Source organism: Rhinatrema bivittatum, chromosome 10 (genome assembly GCF_901001135.1).
Source record: "Rhinatrema bivittatum chromosome 10, aRhiBiv1.1, whole genome shotgun sequence".
Taxonomy (NCBI): domain Eukaryota; kingdom Metazoa; phylum Chordata; class Amphibia; order Gymnophiona; family Rhinatrematidae; genus Rhinatrema; species Rhinatrema bivittatum.
This window is the reverse complement of record NC_042624.1, coordinates 48265613-48290095: the sequence shown is the minus strand read 5'-3', so window position 1 is coordinate 48290095 and position 24483 is coordinate 48265613.

Here is a 24483-nt window from a genome sequence, read left to right as displayed (position 1 = left end):
TCCTGCCCAATTAATTCTTTTTTTAAGGTGAGAGGGAGTGAGGGAGTGAGAGGCCACCAGACTGGAATGATGCGACCTGAACTGACTCAACTTTTTGCAAGGTGAGAGGGTTCAGCAAGCTTGGGGGAGAGGGGAGAGAGATGGAGGTCTTGCCTGCCCTGCCCCACCCGAGTGAAGTTTGGTGACATCCTCTCTATGGCAGGAAGTTTAACTCCTGCCTCTGATCGTGAATGAAACTTCCTGTGGTAAAAGGAGGTGTGCTAGGAAGCCTCCCTATTAGCATGCCTCCTTGCATTGCAGAATAATAGCTAATAAGGCTATTATCCTGCAATGCAATAATTAGCATGAGAGGTGCTAATCTTGCCGAGGGCTTTAACTCCTGTTTTGGCATGGATTTTTCTGGTGCTAAAACCCCTGTTACATACGAGCTGAAAAATCCGTGGTCAGGTTAGCACAGCTTATTCCATTGACCCCCAAGAATAGGAAACTCCTGCCCAAAACAATGGAAAGTAGATATGTTTCAAGGTATGTGGGTGCATAGTGCATATACTGCACACCTCTTTGCATGAATCTAGAGCACACCATCTGTGGGAAGAGGAGTGGGATCCTGTCTTGCTGCTGTTGTTCACTCTGCACTGTCTCTCCCTTCCTGTGGCTGCTGGTACTGGAAGCAAATTCAAACCTCGTGGAGACTTCCTTCTGTAGATTTCATGATGCATGCAGTTAACAGCAGAGAGGGAAAGATAGTGCAGAGCAGTTGGCAGTGGTGGGGACCTGCTCCTGCTATTCTAGAGTAATGAGGGAAGGTATGAAAACAGGAAAAGTGGGTTGATTCAGGTGTCAGGGGGACTAGACATAGAGCATATGCTGGAAAAGCGGGGGAGGCATGGGCAGATGCTGGGAGGGGGATGGCAGGAAACAAATTCTGAGAAAGGGGGACAAGGGGCAGATGACTGAAACTGAGAGAAGGCAGAGAAAGGCAAGGGGACAGATGCTTGAGAAGGGGAGAGGAAAGGATGCATACGGTGAGAAATGTGGGAGGCAGATTTTGGTAAAGAAGGTAAGAGATAGTGGGGTGGATGCTGATGAAAAGGATGCCAGGGAAAGGCAGGGTGCAGGTGCTGGAGAAGAAAGGGGAAAAGTCAGAGGAACATGCTGAGGAAGGGAAGAAGAGGTGGGGTATATGAAAAAGAAAGAAATGGAAGGTTAGTGGAGACAAAGAGTATGAAATATGGAGGGATGGGAAAGGAGGAATTATAGAAATGATATGCAGATGGGAAAGTGGGAATGAGGTGGAAACAATGAGAAGAAAAGATAAAGAATAGAAGAGTAGGAGAGAATGGCATTGCTATGTTTTGTTTAATGATTGTGCTATTCTATGATGCATAATAGTTTAATTTGAAACATATTAAAAATAATAGACGTTTGTCTGATCATTCATGTTTTCTTAAAATGCCACACCTCATAGAAATTCTGCCAGGAGTAGGTAAACTTATGATCACATCTGTATATAGAAAAGAATTAAAATAGTCAATTCATGGAAAGGGGCATCTACCAATAGCTTAATCATCTTAGCTCTGCAGGACACTATTGACTGTGAATCTCATTCTTCTTTGTTCAGTTCTACCTGGCATCCCAGGACAGAAGCCACATTTGCCATTAGTAAATGTATACAGAGTAATCAAATGCCCTCTCCCCCAAGCTCCTTTTCTGAATGAACAGACTGAGGGTCTCATTCGCTAAGCATTTTTCCCATAGCCACAGAATGGCCTTAAAGGTGAATTTTAATGGCCCGATACCTGCCAAATCTGGAAGATGAGAATATGTCAGGCAGGGCATGAGAATTCTTGGATTTCAAATTCAAATTAGCGCATAAATACTTATGCGCACAGGGACACACCTGGGTCCCCTAGCGTGTAACTTTACTTCTGCTATGGATAGTATGTAAGTAGTATAACAAAAGGATATAGGCAAATCAGTGGGGTTTTAAAGGTAGGGGCTAACAAGGGAAAAGGGTGGCTATTATTTTCATTTTTCATTTCATTTTCATGATACAATCGTTTTGATATGATTGTATCATGAATGCCGGTATAGAAAAGCTCAAAATAAATAAATAAATAAATAAATCAAAATATTAAACTAGTGGGGCTCGTAAATCCTATCCCTTAACTGGGTAAATTGGGAAAACTAGAAATGGCGTTGGCACGCGTGTCTACTAAAATCTCCCAGTTACACGGTGTGCATCCACTTAAAATTGTGCACACTGCGCACGGTCAGTCCATTTTAAAAAGTGTGCATATATGTACATATGTTATAAAATGGTTGAGTCCCTGGGTGTGGGCCAACAAATGCATGCACATGTGTGCCCGTACACCTGTTTAAAAGTTACCGGCGCTGAGCTGTAATTAGTGGTAGACCAAATCACTTTCTACTAAATGAAATCCTGTCAAATTGAAGAGAATCAAAATAATTTGATTCATGACAATTCTGCTGTAGAGGAATGCCAGAAATGCTTATGGGATATTGGATATATATTACATCTCTACTTTCTTTAAAAAGTTGAATTAACATTGTTTAAAAAAAAAACATGTCTAGGTTATAATGTGGTGTGCTCTGCCTTGTAGATCTTATTATTTTTTGTTATAATATTTTTTATTGACCAATGCAAGATTAACAACAGAACAACATCACAGATAGTCACATTTTATAATAACAACAAGCTAGTCATGCACTTAGTATAGACACATGGACAAAGTAGTTGTACAGAAAGATACAATATGAACACCATAGAAACTGGCCCCCAGGAGTGGTTCTGCTTCCTGATGGGGCCTAAAGATAAACAACATCATGAACAACTGGAAAGAAGGCAAAGGCATCTTATTATTTTTATATAAATATATATATGAACCTTTATTGTTTCTACTGCTGTGGGAAAAAATGATAGTAAATTTGAAAAGAGATAGCAGACAATAAATATCTCACAGAGGTTGAAGGTTTTGCCTAAGATATTGCTCAAGCTACATGTGTAATAAATCAAACGCTTCCTGTTTTAGAACAAGGAAATATGGGGCTTTAATCTGAATTAATAAAAAGTGTTTAAACATTAAGGGGTAGATGTACTAAAGTGGCATAATTTTGGTAAGATATCACCTGGACTATTGCCAGGGAACATGGTGCCCCTGGCAAGAGTTGCTATCAGCACCCTCTCCTCTTCTGTGGCACTTACTCTCCAGCTCCCATGATCATTCCCCAGGTGGCTGCTATTGAGCAGACCAGGGAGCATGAGCATACATCATTGGTTGAGGGAGGCAGATAGAAGGGGACAAGAAGTGCATAGCTTGTCCCGCTTGCCTCCATTTTCCTTCACCCTCCCAGTTTGGCACCACAGGCAGACGCCCATCTTCCTCACCCAAAAAGATGGCCCTAGATATCACCATCAACTTACCAAAGGTATTACATAAAAAAACAACAGCTGGTATTGCATAATGTATGAATCTAATAATATCCAAAGTGTGGTAGTTTTAGTGAGTTATTGTATGATGTCACGGTTATCCTACAATTAATATAGAAACATAGAAACATAGAAACATAGAAATGACGGCAGAAGAAGACCAAATGGCCCATCCAGTCTGCCCAGCAAGCTTCCCTCATTTCTTCTCCCATACTTATCTGTTTCTCTTAGCTCTTGGTTCTAATTCCCTTCCACCCCCGCCATTAATGTAGAGAGCGGTGGAGGAGCTGCATCCAAGTGAAATATCTAGCTTGATTAGTTAGAGGTAGTAGGAGTAGTAACCGCCGCAATAAGCAAGCTACACCCATGCTTATTTGTTTTTACCCAGATTATGTTATACAGCCCTTATTGGTTGTTTATCTTCTCCCCTGCTGTTGAAGCAGAGAGCTATGCTGGATATGCATCGAAAGTGAAGTATCAGGCACATTTGGTTTGGGGTAGTAACCGCCGTAACAAGCCAGCTACTCCCCGCTTTGTGAGTGCGAACCCTTTTTCTTCTCCCCTGCCGTTTAAGCAGAGAGCTCTGCTGGATGTGTGAAGTAACAGTTTTTCTTTTCCCCTGCTGTTGAAGCAGAGAACTATGCTGGATATGCATTGAAAGTGAAGTATAAGAATGGAGTGATCAAGCTAGTTGAAAGGCATCAGGAATAGAGGAAGGTGGAGGTAGTAATCTGGATATTTGGTTTGGGGTAGTAACCGCCGTAACAAGCCAGCTACTCCCGTGTTTGTTGTGCAGACAAAAATAAAAACCGCAATATAGTTTGACCAAGAAAATCTGTAGATACTAGCAGGAAGCACTACCATCTCTAGAAATATAAAAAAACAGGACTTCAAGCCATTAATTCTGCTTCAAGGAGAATATGAAGAGCTATTGCACTCAGACATGGAAAATAATCTGTGCTGAGAAACAGATGGCAAGGCAATACAAATTCTAGGACGCTGATATTGCTTGCCTAATCCTTTACAATTCCCCTTCTTTTGATTTACCTTTGTCTGCTGGAATGCTTGCATAAGTGAATGTCTCTGTTGATTTGTCTTCATCTGTCTGATTGGTCTTTCTTTTTCTGAGATACTAGAGCAGAATTTGCGCACATAACTGGTGTGAAGAGGGAGCCTGGAATGGACCAAGGTTCTATGTATGACAGTATGTGTAAATGGAGAGGAGAAGAAGAAAAGCAGGGAAGGAGAGGAGGAGGGAGTTGAAGGGCATAACTTGAATGTCTTCAGACTGTTCCTGGGTGAGTGCCAGCAGGAGATGGAGGATCAGGGCCCAGGAAACTATGCTGTAGAAATCCCTCTGGTTTGATGCCATCCAGTAGCCCCTTGCTACACACACCTCCCTCACTTTCTTTAGGAAGCCCCCCAGCACAATCTCTGGAATATCAATCAGCTGCCTCCCAGCCTCTCCAAGAGCGTGAGATCTTCATTAGAAAGTTACAAGAGTACTGTCAATAATGGACTTAGAAGACTAAAATACAAATCACATAATATGTTTGGACCTGCTATATGGGAAAGCTCATTGTTATAACAAGTTTACTTTCATACGATGCATATATTGGCTATTGTGGCGGTGAGTCTAAAAAGACTTCTAAATCATTAGGTAACTTGTTATTTGCACATGTCCGGAGTGTGATAAGATCACTCTTATTGGAGTCCAATGAAATTTTTTTTATAATTAATGCCTTTGACTTAGCTCACGCTATCACACTTATCTTATTGCAGAAAACATTAAAGCCGACATCACGATGTTTCGGAGTGGAAACACTCCTTCTTCAAGGGCTTGACATTGGCGATAGAAAAATGTGAGGGACTGCCATTTTGGTGCTACTGCTGGTGATTTTAGCGAGCGGGAGGCTTTCACTGATATGCAGAATTGTCAAACCGTCTCACTGTCCGTGTGAGAATGGCGCAGCACTGTGGCAGGCTGTCACTGCTAGCAAGACTGCTTAGCGGTGATGGTAGCGATGTGGAAGGCTATCGCTGCAGGATATATTAGATTTGGCGGCTCTCAAAAACAGGGTTAGTGTTGTACCTTTAATTGGCCTGCCACAGTGCCGCGCCATTCTCACACGGACAGTGAGACGGTTTGACAATTCTGCATATCAGCGAAAGCCTCCCACTCGCTAAAATCACCAGCAGTAGCACTAAAACAGCAGTCCCTCATTTCTATGTTTCTATATGTTTTAATTACATCCTCTACTATTTCTTGAAAATCTTCCAAAATTGTAATGAAATCGGACGAGTAATGTATGATGGAATGGAAGGTACTTGTTTTTTGAGAAACATATCTATAAACGTGGACAGTGGTTCAAGCATGGAACCAATCTCGGAAATGATAGGCCTGCCTGGGGGTGCGCTAATTGATTTATGGATCTTTGGTAAAATGTATATAGTGGGCAGTACAGGGTTGTTTACAGTTAAAAAATCGAATTCCTTATTAGTTATAAAATTCCCTTCTCTAGCCATTTGTAGTAAGCAGTCTATTTCTTTCTTAATCCTTTTCATTGGGTCATTGGGTAATCTTTGATAAAATGATTGATCGGAAAGCTGCCTTTATATTTCTGCAATATATTGCACACGATCCATAATGACTATTCCCTGTATGTACCCGGATCAGTCCAGACTCCTGGGTTTGCCCCCCCCTCTAGCAGATGGAGACAGAAGTTTACAAACTAAACTCCGCCTTATCTAGGCTGGTGCCACCTACAGTCTGGCAGTCTTCTTCTGTCTCTTAGCAGGTGGAGTGGGTGCAAAATTCTACAGTCTGAGCTGAGGCCTAGTTTTGAAAAAAAAAAAAACAAACTAATATTAGTTTGAGCTAAAGTTGAGGTAGTGCTAAGGAGTTATAGGTAGGTAGAGGCTGAGACCGCAATTGGGTGCCTGCAGGTCCGGCCTCGTCTCCTTCCAGGCAGTGGTGAGGTTCCTTTGGGGCCATCCCTCTGGGAGTTGAGGACGCTGAAGGTGGGCTGGGGCCCTTGCCAGCGCTAGTGATTGTTTCCTGTCCTGGGGGTGACACCGGGGAGCTCGGTTCACTCCCCCCAGGTGGACCCGGAGCCGGCGGCGAACGGTAAAAAAAAAAAAAAAAAAATTTGTTGGTTTTTTGTTGTTCTCTCTGTCTCTTCCCTTCCTTCCCGGGCGTGTTTTGTGGCTCGAAGGGGGGGGGGGGGGGGATGCGAGCGGCAACGCGGTTGAATTTTTGTTTCGTCGGCGTTTGGTGAGAGAGGCATGCCGCGGCGGCCGGTCTGCAGGGCCTGCGGGGCGGCCCGACGCCTCTCCCGGGACAGCCTGTGCTCTGGCTGTGTCTCGGGAGGGGAAGGAGTGTCTGCACGCCCGGAAGCATCGCGGAAGACACGGACCGCGGCTCCGGGGAACAAGTCGGGGGCGGTGGCTGGTCTGTTCCCACGGAGCGCAGGAACGGGCACCATCTTGGATGCCCTGGAGTCGGCGGCGGGAGCGCCCGCCATTTTGTTTTATTCAGGGCCCGGCTTCTCGGCGCCCCCGGCGAACAGGGGAGGGGAGGACGTGCCTCCTCCACTGTCTCCTCAGCGGATAGTCCCCGAGGGGGACAAGTCTCCGCGGCCCGACTATAGCGATCCGGAAGGGGATCCGGATCGTAGCTCCTCTGACTCTTTTACTTCAGATTTTGTGCTGGTCATGCACAAAGCCTTTAAGGCACGGCACCTGGCCAGGAAACGGGCGTGTGGTTCCCAGGAACTGGATCGGGGGGCTGAGCCCAGAAAGCAGGCCCGGTCTGTTCAGGGCTCGGATCCCCCGGGGAGGGGGGGGCCCGCCCGCTCAGGCTGGGGGCCCCGCGGGGGGATCCCGATACAGAGTCTGAGTCCGGTGATCCGGATGAACAAGATCCGCCGTCGCAGCCGCGTGGCATTGACGGGGAAGGAGATCAAGGGGCTAGTGGGCCGGGCGGTTCCCACGCGACGGACGGGGATAACCCCAAGGTGGTGCGCTTGTTTCGACTTGACGAGTTGGCGCCGTTGATACCGGCCATTCTCGGGGAGTTGGTCATAGAGTTGCCACAGCAGGAGTCCCGTCTCGGGCGCACGGACCCCGTGGTGTTGGGGCTTAGGGGACCGCCGTCGGCATTTCCATTGCACTTCTCGGCGTCCGATTTGCTTTTCAAGGAGTGGGACACCCCAGATCTGGGGCTGAAGGTAGCCAAGGCCATGGATAAGCTATACCCCTTGACGGAGGACGCGCTGGAGCTGTTCAAGGTGCCGAAGATAGATTTGGCGGTGGCGGCAGTCACAAAAAGGACCACTATCCCGGTAACGGGTGGGACAGCTCTTAAGGATCTACAGGATCGCAAGCTGGAGATACAGCTTAGGAAGATCTTCGAAGTCTCCGCCCTAGGAGTGAGGGCGGCTATCTGTAGCAATTTTTCCTTGCGGGCAGGGCTCCGGTGGGCCCAGCAGCTATCCACTAATGAGGCTCTCTCGCAGGAAGAGGCGCTGCAGGCGGCCCGCTTGGAGGCGGTGATTGCCTATAGCGCGGATGCCTTTTATGATTTGCTTCGTACCTTGGCGCGTGCTATGGTTTCGGCGGTGTCGGCGTGGCGGTTGCTGTGGCTGCGCCATTGGGCGGCGGACGTGTCGTCGAAGGCTCGATTAGGATTGCTCCCGTTTAAAGGAAAGTTGCTCTTCGGTAAGGAGCTGGATGATCTGATTGAGTCATTGGGCGAGAATAAGGTGCATTGCCTGCCGGAAGACAGGCCGCGGCCTAGAGGGGCTCCGGCCTCGAGGATTCGTTTCCGGGGAGGTCGCAGGCCTCGAAATGCCCGGGGGTTGACTTCCTCTTTTCAGCACAGTGCAACCCGGCAGCAATCGTACGTGCAGTCCTTTTGCGGGTGCCGGTATGGCAGGCCAGGGGCCAGTACGGGAGCACCGGTCAGCAAGCCTTCTCAATGATGGGCTGCCAGGTCACTCCCTGTTTCCGGTGATCGGCGGCAGGTTGGCGTGGTTCGCCGGGGAGTGGGCCAGAATCACCTCGGACCAGTGGGTCCTGGAGGTGATAAGTCACGGTTACGCGTTAGATTTTGTACAGCGTCCCCTTCAGTGTTTCATGGTGTCGCCGTGCGGGTTCTAAAAGATTCGGCGGGCGCTGCGGGGTACAATTCGGCATCTGCAGGAGCTAGGCGCGATCGTTCCGGTACCGTTCCAAGAGGTTCGCAGCGGCCGGTATTCCATTTACTTCCTGGTGCCAAAGAAAGAGGGCACGTTTCGTCCGATACTCGACCTCAAGGGCGTCAACAAGTGCTTGCGGGTTCCGAGGTTTCGGATGGAGACCTTGCGGTCGGTCATTGCCTCGGTGAGACAAGGAGAGTTTCTCGCATCCCTGGATCTCACGGAGGTGTATCTTCATATCGGGATCCACGCGGACCACCAACGCTACCTCAGGTTCGCTGTGTTGGGCCAGCATTTCCAGTTTCAAGCACTACCGTTCGGGTTGGCTACTGCCCTGCGGACGTTCACCAAGATCATGGTAGTGGTAGCTGCTCATCTTCGCAAGGAAGGATTTCTGGTCCATCCGTATCTGGACGATTGGCTGATCTGGGCGAAGTCCGAACGCTTCTGTCAGATAGCGGTTCAACGAGTGGTCGGATTGTTGCAAAGGCTCGGCTGGGTGATCAATCTGTCCAAAAGTCAACTTGTGCCATCTCAATCTCTGGAATTTTTGGGAGCTTTGTTCGACACTCGGAAGGGTATGCTGTACCTTACGCGGGAGCGCAGGGACAAGTTACAGATTCAAGCCAGGCGGCTGTTAGCCAATTCCATGCCAGTAGTCTGGGACTATCTGCAAATGGTGGGCTCGATGACTTCCACGCGGGAATTGGTTCCCTGGGCGTTCGCTCATATGCGACCCTTACAGTTGGCTTTGCTCTCCCGTTGGAACCCGGTGTCGGAGCAGTTCCATCTTCCTTTGCCGCTACAGCAGTCGGCACATTCCAGCATGGCCTGGTGGCTTTGTCCAGTCAACTTGGCCCGTGGGATTTCTCTGGCGGTTCCCTCGTGGACAGTGGTCACCATGGATGCCAGCCTGTACAGATGGGGCGCGGTGTGTCTTCGGAAGTCGGTGCAGGGCACGTGGTCCCCGAAGGAAGCATCGTGGTCCATCAATCGGTTGGAGACCAGGGCGGTGAGATTAGCCCTCCGGGCGCTCCTTCCGTTGGTACGAGGCAAGGCGGTCAGAATCCTGTCGGACAATGCGACAACAGTAGCCTACATCAACCGACAAGGCGGCACCAGAAGTCAACCGGTGCCCGTCGAGGCTCGGCAGCTAATGACCTGGGCCGAGCGGCATCTCCAATGCATAGTGGCGTCGCACATTGCAGGAGTAGAAAACGTTCAGGTGGATTTCCTCAGTCGCAATCGGCTGGATCCCGGCGAATGGGAGCTGGCAGATGTAGCGTTTCAGCTCATCTGTGCCAGGTGGGGGACACCTGTCCTGGATCTGATGGCGACATTGAAGAATGCCAAGGCTCCACGCTTCTTTGCTTGTCGCCGGGAGATGGGGGCGGAAGGCGTCAATGCTCTGGCGCTGCCCTGGCCGACGGAGGGGCTCCTCTATGTCTTCCCCCCATGGCCACTCATCGGACGGACGATACTGCGCATAGAGTTTCATCCATCGCCCGTGGTACTCGTCGCACCCGAGTGGCCGCGGCGTCCTTGGTTCGCGGATCTTCAGAACTTAGCGTTGGAGGTCCCCATCCGGTTTCCGTATGTACCGGACCTACTCCATCAGGGTCCCGTTTGTTTCAACCAGGTCGAATGCTTTTGTCTAGCTGCATGGCTTTTGAGAGGCGTAGGCTGAAGGCACGGGGCTATTCGGATGCGGTGGTTGCGACTCTATTGTGGTCTTGCAAGGCGTCCACGTCTCTAGCATATGTGCGAGTCTGGAAGGTGTTTGAGACGTGGTGTATTGCACAGGATTTAAGACCCACATGGGCCTCGGTGCCGGTGGTGTTGCGTTTCCTCCAGGATGGTTTGGCCAAGGGGTTGTCTTGCAGTTCCCTTCGGGTGAAAGTGGCGGCTCTGCGGGGTCCAATTCAAGGAGTGTCGTTATCATTGCATCCGGATTTCGTTCGTTTTCTCCGAGGGGCTAAACACTTGCATCCCCCGTTCCGTTCTCCTTGTCCGTCATGGAATCTGAATTTAGTTTTGAGGGCTTTGTGTGCCGCTCCCTTCGAGCCTATCCGCCGGTCTACCGTGAAGGATCTGACTTTAAAGGTGGTCTTTTTGGTGGTGATTGTGTCGGCAAGAAGGGTGTCAGAGCTTCAGGCTTTGTCTTGTCGGGAACCCTTTTTACGGATTACGGATGCGGGAGTTTCGCTTCGTACTGTGCCTTCCTTCTTACCTAAGGTAGTGTCTGCGTTTCATCTGAATCAGACGGTGGACTTGCCTTCGTTTCTGGAGTCGGACAAGTCGAATCCTAGTCATCGGGACTTACGTCGGTTGGACGTGAAAAGAGCACCGTTGTGTTATCTTGAAGTGACGAATGCCTTTCGGATGTCTGACCATCTTTTTGTGCTGTGGGGTGGTCCTCGGCGTGGCCAGGCGGCGTCCAAGGCTACTATTGCCTGTTGGTTGAAGGAGGCAATTAGTTCGGCGTACCTCCTGCAGGGCAAGTCTACCCCTGCGGGGCTAAAGGCCCATTCCACGCGTTCCCAAGCTGCCTCCTGGGCGGAGTGCAACCAGGTATCTGAGGAAGAAATTTGTAGAGCGGCAACCTGGAAGTCGTTGCATACATTTGCTCGACATTATCGCCTGGATGTCCATGCTCCAGGCAGCGGCGGTTTCGGGGCTGGAGTGCTCAGAGCAGGACTCTCCGGTTCCCACCCTATGTAAGGTAGCTCTGGTACATCCCAGGAGTCTGGACTGATCCGGGTACGTACAGGGAAAAGAAAATTAGGTCTTAGTTAATTTTTGTTCCTGTAGTACCACGGATCAGTCCAGAGTCCCACCCATTCGTTCTGCTGCAAGGAGGGAGAGTCCGGTGTGTTTGAGGGGCTGTCTCTCTGTCTATTCTGAGTCTTGTCTATCTATTCGTTATCGTTGGCTCGGGTTCTGGTCCCATTTGGGGGTGTTGTTGAGCCAGTAGTTTTGGTTGTTAGGTTACTGTATATAGTTCCTTTGAGGTTGTATTGGGCTTCATCTGCTTTGACATTAAGTAAGACTGCCAGACTGTAGGTGGCACCAGCCTAGATAAGGCAGAGTTTAGTTTGTAAACTTCTGTCTCCATCTGCTAGAGGGGGGGCAAAACCCAGGAGTCTGGACTGATCCGTGGTACTACAGGAACGAAAATTAACTAAGGTAAGACCTAATTTTCTTTTGATCCACCCTTGTCCTTTTTATTTGTATTTATATTTGTATTTATACTAAAGAATCGCAGCGGGAGCAGTCTTAGTAGCATGACTGACTGCCATTTAAATGTAACGCAGCGCATTGTTTTTCTTTGCCACGGTAGTATGTTTTAAGTTGGTTTTGTTTATTAGTTTTTGGCCATGTTATTTCCTAGTTTTTTTATATTTTAGTTATTTATTAGATTGCCCCTTATCCGCAACTTAAAGTATAGGATCACGCATGACTGACAAAATTTTTTTAAATAAGACCGCGGTGGACAGCCTTTCTTCAGTCACCAGCAATGTGCCCCATACACTCAAAATGTGTTTAATAACAGAGCTAGCAATGATGTCACTATCCCTATGGATCTTTATCATATAGCAGTAGAAAGTATATGTGTGCAAAAGCAAAGTTAATAATGATGCCATTCCACTCTATCATGGGGCACTGGAGAGTAGGTTTTTTTTTCTGAGTCACTTGGCCAATAGTTCTTAATCTATGTCAATAGTTCTTAATCTATGTCACAAATATTTTTTACATTTCCTATAGGTTTTAAAGTATAATACTGTGTATTTCTGGAGCAATTTGATTCAGTTTTGAATACATCTGCGTTACGCAACTTTTAAAGGTAAAGTTTGCATACATTTTAGTTTTTTATTATTTTTTTATTTTTTTAACTTTTCATGTTTTTATGACTTTCTAATTACAGTGGTCCCTTGACTTACGAACTCAATTGGTTCCAGAGGGCTGGTTGTAACTCAAGTTAGTTGTAAGTGAAAACTATTTTTCCCATAGGAAATAATGGAAATACCCATAATGCGTTCCAAACCTCCCAAAAGCACCCCTTACCTAACCATTTCTATAATAAAAAATGGTTGTATAATGTCTGTAATAACCAGAAACACCAATAATTTCCTGGTGTACTCACCAAAAGGTTATAAAATGTGCTTAGCCTACCAGAAACAACAATTTCACCTCCTCCACCAGTTCCTTTACGATATCTGCATATGGATTATCTACCTGAGTAACAAAAAGAGAACATTGCACAAAACTCATCTTTGGGTGAGTTTCCTCACTCTGAAGATAATCAAATCTTCACAAGAGTGCACTGTTCTGTTTGTACGCCACACTCTGCATGTCAAAGTGGCATTATGGCTTTCTCTCTCTCTCCCAGGAAATATTTTGGTTGTAGCTCAAAATCTGTTCGTAAGTCAAAACCAGAATTTTGTTCGTAACTTGAAATTTGGTCGTAACTCAAGACCAGGAAAGTTGGTCGTAACCCGAGTTGGTCGTAACTCGAGCCGGTCGTAACTCAAGGGCCCACTGTAGTGTTATTTTAATACATGTTAGTGTCTTCATAAATAAATTGGAATACTTCCTTTTTTAATGATTTTGCATTACTGGATGAGGTAAAATAATTTTTTCTACAATATTTATAGAGTAAACTGTGTACCTTATAATTGATTTTGCAGTGTAACTTATCATATATATTTTTTCAAAAAAAAATTTTTTCCGATAGGTATGAGATAACTGCACTGTTTCCTGGCAATCGACAAAATCTGTCATGAACAGGTAATGAGTGTCATGGTCTTTTTCTCTATATGGTTTTCTGTCCTTTTACTGTTCACTTTTTTATATTTTTAAAAGTTTTCTGTGTGTTTTTGTATTGCATTTTGATTAAATGATATAATGTTTTATTTTAGCCCCTGAAGCAGCCTGTGGTCGGGTGAAATTCAGGCCTTGAGTCGGGCATTCATTGGAATATTGCCTCTTTAATAAAATACTCCTGAGGACTTCGGCTTCTTTGTTTTATATTCCTCATATCTTTACTTTAAGGCATCTTTATTTTTAAAGAAACATTTGAGTGCCATGTCTTTATCAGTCTCAAAGCAGAAGGTGACTGGAAGTGTGGCTCTGAATATTATCTCATCTTGTGAGGATTCAAGAAATGCAGATAGATCTAAACCATCAGTAGAAATCAATATATCCAAACAACTCAATGTATCATTGATTTTACATTTTATAGTAGGAAGATAATAAATCTTATCAGTAGGTAATTTATTCCAGTCAGTAATTTGTAAGACTTCCTTCACATATTTCATAAAAAGTTCATAAGCTGAAATCAGGCAAGTTTAATTTTTAATTAAACAAAATATTTTTAGCCCACATAATCCACTGTACTAGGCAGGGTATAACCCCTAGGCAGGGTATAACATGATAAAACCCATTTATCTTAATAAAACCAATCCATCACAATCACAAGTACTAAGCACTAACAACAGCAAGAAGAAGTCCTCTGGCTCTTCATTCTTACTGTCTGCTGATCATACTGCTTCAGTGATGAGTTGGTTTCACATTGCACATCTTGCATAGGCTTGGCGGCGCTCGCAAGCCCCGGGACACGCGTATGTCCCAGGGCTTGCAAAAAGGGGTGGGGCGTGGGCGGTCCGGGGCAGTCCGGGGGCAGGGTCAGGGTGTAGCCTCAGCCTCCAGGCACAGCGGCCATTTGCTGTTGTGCCCGAGATCGCGGGCTGGCCGTCGGCCGGTGCGCATAAGTTACGCCTGCCGGGAGGCAGGCATAACTTCTTCAACAAAGGTAAGGGGGGGGGGGGGTTCTAGGTAGGGCTGGGGGGTAGGTTAGGTAGGGGAAGGGAGGGGAAGGTACGGGGAGGGGGGCGGAAGGAAAGTTCCCTCTGAGGCCGCTCTGAATTCTGGTTGCTGATTTCGGAGCAGCCTCAAAGGCAAAGGAGGCAGGCTGTGCAGCTCGGCGCGCGCAAGTTGCACAATTCTGCATCCCATTGTGCGCGCTGACCCTGTATTTTATAACATGCATGCAGCTACGTGCGCATGTTATAAAATTGGGCATAGATTTGCTTGCACCGGGTTGCGCGAACAAATCTGCGCCCGCGCGCAGGTTTTAAAATCTGCCCCTATGCTTGTGTTCTGTCCCCAGTAAAAGGTACATATTTATGTCTGTATAAAGTGCAGCCCTCTTATGTTTTCCACAGTCCCTCCTTCCTAATACTGGTGACACTTTATGTAACCCAGAACAAAAGTCTGAGAGCCCTGCCTTTAAAGGGAGTTTGCCTTTAACAGAAGCCCCCTCCCTTCTGTTCCTCCCATTGGGAAAAGGATCTGTATGCCTTCTTAATATAACCTGGGTCCTTTCAGGTGCCTTATTGGCTGAAGGGACTGCTCTTCATGTTCCCTCCTGAGTCCCTTAGGTCCTGGGCTCGCTGTGATTGGTTCTCGCCCCTTACCTCAGCCTAAGGAGATTTTCTCCTATGTTCACTTTCCAAGACGGAGGGTCTGTCCCAGCTAAGCCAGCTTTTTACGTTCCTCTTACTGCTTTAATTAGAAAGACTAATCAGCTTCAACCCCTCATTGTCCTTCCCTGCGTCCTAAGAAACTTCACCTACCTTCCCCTGCCTTCCTACAGCCACAAGGATCTCTGCCAGAGGCATAGACGTTTGGAAACAACACTTGTAAGTAATCAGAAATTATCTTTACAATAAATGATTTCAAACATTAAGATCTTTGTTTTGAAGACTGATTGAGAGGAACGTTAGCTGCTTTGGATGAGGGAACTTTGAACGTTTCTGTGAAACAAGCAGTATAAAAGCTGTACAGTAAAAGGCTTTACAGTTAAGAACTGTATAGTAAAAAGCTGATCTCTCTGCAGAGAGTTACAGGCAGGGGCTGATCTGCCTAAGTGGAGCACTTTGCTGGGAGCTGTAAGAAAAACCACAGTGATCTGGAAGTAAAAAGCTCAGATCACACAGAAGATAACAAAAGCAGAAACTGCTTAGATAAGAGCAAAGGAGAAACTCAGTGAAGTTCATTTGTGTGATCTGAGATGAGGCGGGAAGTTTCTGAGCTGAGGAACTCACCCCTCCCCCCTGCAACTACTACAAGCAGAGAGCAATCAGTTGCCATAGAAACCAAGATACAAAGCCTTCTGTTCCAGGGACTAAAGAGAACAGAAGCAACGGCAGGGAGGGGAAAATAGAAGCTACACCACCCCTCCTCACATCCCTGTGTTACACTTCGCTGCTAAAACTCCCTCACCCTCTTCACTATGCTCTGACAGGCTAGCAAAAGTAAACTTTGTAGTGTCAATTAAAAGAAACTCAGCCTGAACAGACATAATTACAGAGAGAATCATGGCTGAAACCTCAGAGCAGCCAGCCAAAGCCATCACAGTAAAAAGTGACACAGAAGTAGGGAAGGAAGGCAGGGAAGAGAAAGATGAAAGCAGGGAATCAAAGAGATTGTGTGCGCTTACAGAGAGAGCTGCACAGAGATATGAGGAAAAGAAGCTGAAGCATGAAGATAAGTTAGAAAGGGAATGGCATAATATTGCTAAGAAAAAAGAAAGGATTTTAGAAAACCCCAGCAATCTTAAGTATCACATAGAGCAGCTGAGGCTTCTTCAACACAGAAGAGAATCTAGGGTTCTTAACACGGACTAATACTGCAGAAAGCCTTGAAGAAAAGGGCCGCCAACAGAGTTTATACCAGATACGCCAGAGAATGGTAACAGACACTATTAACAGTGCAGAAGCAGGTGACATAATAGATGAGACCAACTCTCAGCACTCTCACACCTCTAAGTGTACATCAAGATCTGTTAGGTCACAAGGGTCAAGATACTCGAGCCACTCTCAACTCAGCTCTATCATCTTTCAAAAGAGAGCAGAGTCTCAAGCAGCTATGGCGCACATACAGTATGCTGAACAAGCAGCAGCCCTCAAGATGGAAGGGCTCAGAATAGAAGAACAACAGAAAGCCGCCGCCACAACTGCTGCCGCCACAGCTGCCGCTACAGTCGCCGCCGAGGAGCACAGAAAGGCTGAGCTAGAGATCACCTTAAACCTGTTGCAGCAAAAGGGAGAAGCAGCAGCCCTTGAAGCCCAAATTAAAGTACTGGATGCGCCCCCAGATCAGGACAATGGGGAGGACCTACTCAAATGCATGGCCCAACAAGAACCAGTCTGACGGATGCTAGAGTACATTATAACTCACCCTCTAACTCACGCCAGCACGTCACCTCCTCCAGAGCAACCCCCGCATCGGGAAGGAGCACACCTCCCTTCACAAATAGAGACCTCAAACAGAGAAATCAAACCTGAAACACAAATGGCCATGAGTACCAAACCTCATGGCAGCAGTCCACTGGCTCTAAATCATGCGAATGTAAGGCACCCACACACAGGCAACATTCCAGCCGAACACCCTGAGCCAATGCACAACAGGAGAGATGTGTATAGTCAACCACAGGATATCAATCCAGCAAGGCCCGTCACCTTTCAGGAGGAGCCTTCAGAAAGAGAAGACTTATCAAGGTTCATGTCTCGCCGAGAACTCATAACCGCAAGCCTCTATGTGTTCAACGATCAGCCCAAGGATTATAGGACAGGGAAAGCTGGCTTCCAAAATGCTGTGAAAGATATGAAGTTGGACTCATCAGAAGTGATGAACCTGATGATGAAATGGTTAGGACGTGAATAGGCCGAACACGTGAGCAGATTGAGAACCGTCCACCTAGGGAATCCTTCTGCAGCATTAAAGGAAATGTGGGAGAGACTCGAGCAATACTATGGAAACCCAGTCACCATAGAAAATGCATGGTTCGAGGAACTGGAAAACTTTCCAGAAATATCCAGAAAAGATAACCGAAAGCTATTAGAATTGGGAGATCTTCTCCAAGAGGTGGAGACAGCGAAAGCCGAACTAATTTATCCAAGTCTCAGCATCCTAGACACACCACGAGGCATGAACACCATCATAAATCAGCTGCCAAGCAATATACAAGACAAATGGGCATCTCACGGTGCACAGTACAAAGAGGACAACAACAGGCATCCACTGTTCTATGTCCTCACAAAGTTCATACGTGACTTGGCAAAGCACAGGAACGACCCTAGCTTCCAGTTCAGCACACGTGAGACACACCAAATCAGCTACCGAGTGGGCGAAAAGCCAGCCAAAAAGTATGGCAGCAACAGGAGGCCCATTTCAGTGCACAAAACGGAAGTGTCACCCAAGACATCTACACAAGATGAACTTCCTGAAATGAGTGGGGTGGAGGATCCAGACCGGCAGTGCCCCATACACAAAAAACCTCACCCGCTCAGAAAGTGCCGAGGATTCAAAGGGAAACCCTTGAAAGAACGCAAAGAACTGTTGAAAAAGTACAGAATTTGCTACAGGTGCTGCTCTTCATCTAGCCACATGGCTAAAGATTGTAACACAATCATCAAGTGTTCAGAGTGTGGGAGCGACCGACATAATAGCGCTCTGCACCCTGATAAAGCAAAACCTCATCCTTCAAGAACTTCACACCCCAGTTGAAACCACGGCGGGGAGGAGAAGGATGAACAAACGCCAGAACCTGAAGTGGTCCCAAAATGTACACAGGTGTACGGGAGAAATAGCAAAGGGAAATCCTGCACAAAAATATGCCTAACCAGAGTGTACCCCAAAAGGCGGCCTGAGCAAGCAGTCAAAATGTACGCCATCATAGATGAACAGAGCAACAGATCCCTGGCAAGGCCAGAATTCTTTGACTTGTTCGATATTCACGAACGCTACTCACCGTACAGCCTCAAAACCTGTTCAGGAGTCGTCCAAAGGACAGGGAGGAGGGCAAGCGAATATGTAATAGAAGCGATAGATGGCAACTACAAGTCAAACTTACCCGTGCTCTTAGAGTACGACCAGATACCTAACAGAGACGAAATTCCTATGCCGGAAGCTGCTCAACACCACCCTCATCTAAAGTCCATAATGCACCAGCTCCCACCGCTAGACCCGGAAGCAGAAATCCTGCTGCTATTGGGCAGAGACGCACCAGCACTGACCACGGTCTTAGAGACGCGTGATGGCCCACAGCCGGTCCATACGCATACCGACTCGCCTTGGGATGGGTGATAGTTGGCGAAGTCGGCTTGAAGCGAACAAAGGGACCAAGCGTTCAGACATACGCCACGAATATCTCAGAGGATAGAAATCCTATCCTGTTTGAACCATGCCCTAACTACCTAAGCACCAAGGAGATCCTAAGCTGTGAAGGACCAAATCTCAATTCAGCTACCAGCCGGATCACCCCCCCATCAGATGCAGAGGAACATCTAGGGCAGTGATTTTCAACCTTTTTTGAGCCGCGGCACACTTTTTACACTTAAAAAATCCCGGGGCACACCACCAACCAAAATGGCACAAAATGACACTAAAACAGTACATATTATACATATGTTTAAAAATATAGATTCTAAATGTATCTATACTCATTCAGTGTGAAACCTGGGCCTGTTTCGATGAACACAAAAGGGATATCCTGGCAGGAATGGTGGAAAGACACACACGAAGCTCTTCCTCAACAGTTCTCAGTCTCTCCCTGTTTTTAGTTTTTATGGCAGTCAAGCTTGAGAAGCCCAGCTCACATAGATATGTGGTTGAAAATGGGAGCAATGTCAAAATAGCTTTGTTGGCCAGAATGGGGAACTCCTTGGCAACAGATAACCAAAAACTGTCTAAAGGAAGATCAGCAAACTTTAGCTTTAAACCGCGATCTTGCTTCAGTTCAATGAGTTCCTCTTGCTCCTTTAAAGTCATGTCCTTTCCAGCAACGGATAATGAACTGTATGGGTCCCTAACCCAGTCAAGGCATTCTGTGAAGGCTGAAGAGAAATAAAACGACAATTTCTCCTCAAGAGTTTTCAAATGTCTGCCAATCACCTCGCACATTGCAGCAGTGTTGCCATCATGCAGTTTCTCGGTGAGCGGGAACATCTGAAGGTTGCCACCCTGAACACGTTGTTGCCAGAGCTGCACCTTTAAACGGAATCCGTTCATTTTATCAGTGCTTGTAAGCAGGTTTTCATTTCGGCCTTGCATCCGTGTGTTCAGTTCATTCAGATATTGAAATATATCAGCCAGGTATGCCAGCTTTGTACACCACTCATCACTTGCAAGCAGCTTTGAAAAATCGGACCTCTCGTTTGTCAGAAATATTTTAAGTTCCTCTCGCAACTCATACACACGGGCCAGCACTTTGCCGCGTGACAGCCACCGGACCTCCGTGTGGAGCAATAAGATTTTATGTTCCGCTTCCATTTCTGTACACAAAGACGCAAATAAGCGACATCGCAAAGGTCGCATCTTCACAAAGTTCACTATGCGCACAACATCATCCAACACAGGAACTAGATCTGCTGGTAAGGTCTTTGCAACGAGGGCCTCACGGTGCAAGAAACAGTGGGTAACAAGAACATCTGGGTTTCTTTCTTTAACCCTACTTACAAAGCCTTTGATGCACCCGACCATGGCTGCGGCTCCATCAGTGCAGACACCTGTGCAGTTTTCCCATGTAAGCCCACTTTTATCAAGATATTCCGATGTGACCTGGAATATTACCTCTCCTGTTGATTTTTCTGGCAGTGCCTTGCAAAATAGGAAGTTTTCTCTAATGGCTTCTCCATCCACAAAACGCACATTGGCCAACAGCTGACAATGTCCACTGATATCCGTCGACTCATCAAGTTGCAAGGCAAATTTCTTACTGATGCGCACCTTTTCCAAAACAACTGTTTCAATGTCAGCAGACATGTCATCAATCCGTCTGGAAATTGTGTTATCAGAGAGAGGCACTTTAGCTATCTCTTTGGCTGCGTCAGGGCCAAGCATCTCATTTACAATAGCTTTACAAGCTGGTAGTATTAATGTTTCTGCCACAGTGTGAGACTTTTTTGATTTAGCTATGAGTTCAGCAACAAGGTAGCTAGCTTTGAGGGCTCTCTCATTTACCTGTGTGCTTTTTCTCAAAAAAGTTGCTTCTTTCTCATTGTTTGTACGTAAGCGTACAAAATACTCCATCGGCTTGTTTTGAACGGAAGTGTGTTTCGTTTGGAGATGGCGTTTAAGCTTGCTTGGCACCATGGCGCTATTGGATAGCTTCTCACCACACACCAAGCACAGTGGTGTTGGTGCTGTCGCATCCCCAGTGAAAGTAAATCCAAATGAAAGATAGCTTTCACTGTATTGCCTTGAGCTCACCGTCTTGTCTTTTTTCTTTTGTCGACCTCTCATACTAGGGCCTTCATCTAGGTCAGAATTGTGTCCAGGGTCCTGTTCGGCATTTGCCTTTTCCATTCTCAAATACTTCTCCATCACTGCTGAGATAGTGTGCGCAGCCACACACTAAAATAGAAGAGTATTACATTATCTGCCACACTTAAAGGACCTCTGCCAAGCATATACTGCAATATAAAGGGGTACAATGAGAAATACTATGGTCATGAGGCCAGAGTACAAGTACCAGCTCGGTGATGTCATTAAGTCGCGCGAGCGTTCAAAGCTCGCGCATGTGTTATTGTACACGGCTCCTACACTGTAGGAAGCATGACTGCGCATCGTAGGGCAGGGGTCAGGAACATTTTTGGCTGAGAGAGCCATAAACGCCACATATTTTAAAATGTAATTCCATGAGAGCCATATAATATGTTTAAAACTAAATATAAGTAAATGTGTGCATTTTATGTAAGATCACACTTTTAAAGTACAATAAGTCTCTGAAAATATTACACCAGGCCTTAAGACACCAATACATCTCCTATTAGGAAAACGGACCAAGTCAGGCTGCTATAGAGTCCTACACAGAAACTACACGCCAGCAGAAAACCTCACCTGAATCACGTGCTGTCCCTCACCTAACATAGAATAAAGAGACCAAAACGCATAACAAGAAGCATACAGAAAAAAATGAATTGGAAACTGCAACAAGCCAGAGTCTCTGTATGCAGTGTAACAAAGGAAAAAAGAAACATCACCCATCCTTATAAAACAAATCAAGAAATATAAAATCATCAGCAGTAAAACTGTACTAACAAAAAGAACATATTTCGAAACAGCTAATGAGTGGAATATCCAATAATTAAAAACACATATAAAACATTTCCAGATACCAACAAAATATTTCAAAATAGCAGACACAAAGACCCAGTAATGAAAAATAATGATACAAAAATCTTTTTGCTCTGCATACCTGGGAACGTTTGATATCCAGGTGTCCTGAGATTGTTCTGAATTAGCAGGAGGTGGGGTGGTTTGCTTGGAACTTTCTCCTCTCTCAGTCACATACCAGCGCTCTCTCTCACACTGGCTCTCAATGACACACCTATACACACATGCTCTCAGTACTCACATATACACATGTTTTTTCTCACTCACTTATATAGGCTCTTAATTACACATTTACACACATGCTGTCTATCTTTTCACGCTTACACACACACACAGGCTTTCAATCACATAAATACATGCTGTCTTTTTCTCTCACACACAGACTCTCATTCACATGCTTACAAACATGTCCTCTCTTTCTCTCATTTACACAAAGGCTCTCAATCACATACTCACATGCTCCATCACCTAAACCAGCTCTCAATCACACACAGACACACATGGTCTCTCTCTCTCATTTAAACACAGGCTCTCAATCACATACTCACATGCTCCATCACCTAAACCAGCTCTCAATCACACACAGACACACATGATCTCTCTCTTACTTATACACACAGGCTCTTAATCATACATACACATGATTTCTCTCACACACAAAGGATCTCAATCATACACACATACTCTTTCACACAAACAGGTTTTCAATCACAAACTTACACATACAGGTTCCCAATGGTAAACTTACATTCATGCTCTCTCTCTCTCTCACAGGCAGGCTCTCAATCACAGACATACTCTCTTTCACATGTACAGGCTCTTAATCATTCACATACATGCAATCTCTCACTCTCACACACACACACACACACACACACACAGAGGCCCCCCCGCGGCCCGGAAGAGGAAGTGAAGAGTATCGGGTGCCTGCGCGGCAAGAAGAGGCCACGCTAGTGCGCTCGGCATCGGCCCGAAGAAAAGAAGACTGCAGCGCGGCTCGGAGGAAAATTAAGAGGTTCAACCGCGGCCGATGGGACTCCGCCTCCGCGAGGGCTGAAAATGAAGAGGTGAGCGTTGGGAGGAGGCTGCTGCTGCTCGCGAGTTTCCAGGGTGGGGGAGAGAGAGAGTGAATGAGCGAGTTCACTCTCTCTCTCCCCCACCCCGGAAACTCGCGAGCAGCAGCAGCCTCCTCCCAACGCTCACCTCTTCATTTTCAGCCCTCGCGGAGGCGGAGTCCCATCGGCCGCGGTTGAACCTCTTCATTTTCCTCCGAGCCGCGCTGCAGTCTTCTTTTCTTCGGGCTGATGCCGAGCGCACTAGCGTGGCCTCTTCTTGCCGCGCAGGCACCCGATACTCTTCACTTCCTCTTCCGGGCCGGTAGGGGGGGCAAAGAGAGCACGCCGGTGCCGCTGACTCCAGCTGTCCTGCCGCGTTCCGCCCGGGCTGACAGCATTTTAAGCCCGGGCGGAGGAGGACCGGGGAGCAGCTGGGTCAGTGGGAAAGTGTGGCGACTGTCTGCGAGCCAGATGCAGCCCTCAAAAGCGACATGGGTTCCCGACCCCTGTCGTAGGGGAACAAAACACAGGGGGCACTATAGTTTGGGGAACTTTCCCCGCTGCACACCCGACCATGTGTCGCGGCACACTAGTGTACCGCGGCACACTGGTTGAAAATCACTGATCTAGGGGACCCAGTGCTTCAAGTCGCCAGGGATGACGACAAACCTACCCTTTCGGTAGAGAATAGTCCGCTGCCTGCAGTGGCCACATACGGGCTCAGGAGGACAGCCCAAGAAGGAGAAAAAGAGTATGGTACAGAGGCCAGACACTTTGTGGAGAAGGACTTCTACGTAGATGATGGATTAAAGTCCTTACCTACCGCAAGGGAAGCGATTAAGTTAATAAAGGCAACACAAGCAAAGCTAGCAAGCGCAAATCTGAGACTCCACAAAATAGCATCAAATAGTCCTGAAGTAATGAAAGCATTCTCTTCATATGATCGCGCCAAAGACTTGAAGAACTTAGACCTGAGAGTGGACGCACCCCCTCTCCAACGAAGTCTTGGGTTAAGTTGGGATGTAAAGAAGGATGTCTTTACATTCCAAGTTTCAATCCGAGATAAACCATACACCCGCCGAGGTGTCTTAGCCACAGTCAACAGTCTGTATGACCCGCTGGGGTTCGTAGCCCCAGTCACAATACAAGGAAGAGCCTTGTTAAGAGAACTCTCATCCAGCACTACCGAATGGGACACCCCATTGCCCCAAGCAAGGAAATTGGAATGGGAAAAATGGAAGAGCTCCCTGAAAGTGCTCGAACAGCTCCACATACCACGCACTTACGTTCCAATATCACTTAGTACACCCTGTCATAAGGAGATCTGCATTTTCTCCGCTGCATCGGTCAAAGCCATAGCTGCGGTAGCCTTTTTGAGAGTAACAGACGTGAAAGGGACAGTACACGTGGACTTCATCTTCGGCAAGGCAAAATTAGCACCACAACCTGACCACACCATACCACGCCTAGAATTGTGTGGAGCGGTGCTAGCAGTGGAAATAATGGAGCTGATAACAGCCGAGATAGACACGCAAATTGACGCTATTCACCTCTACATGGATAGCAAAGTAGTACTAGGTTACATTTACAACCAGACAAG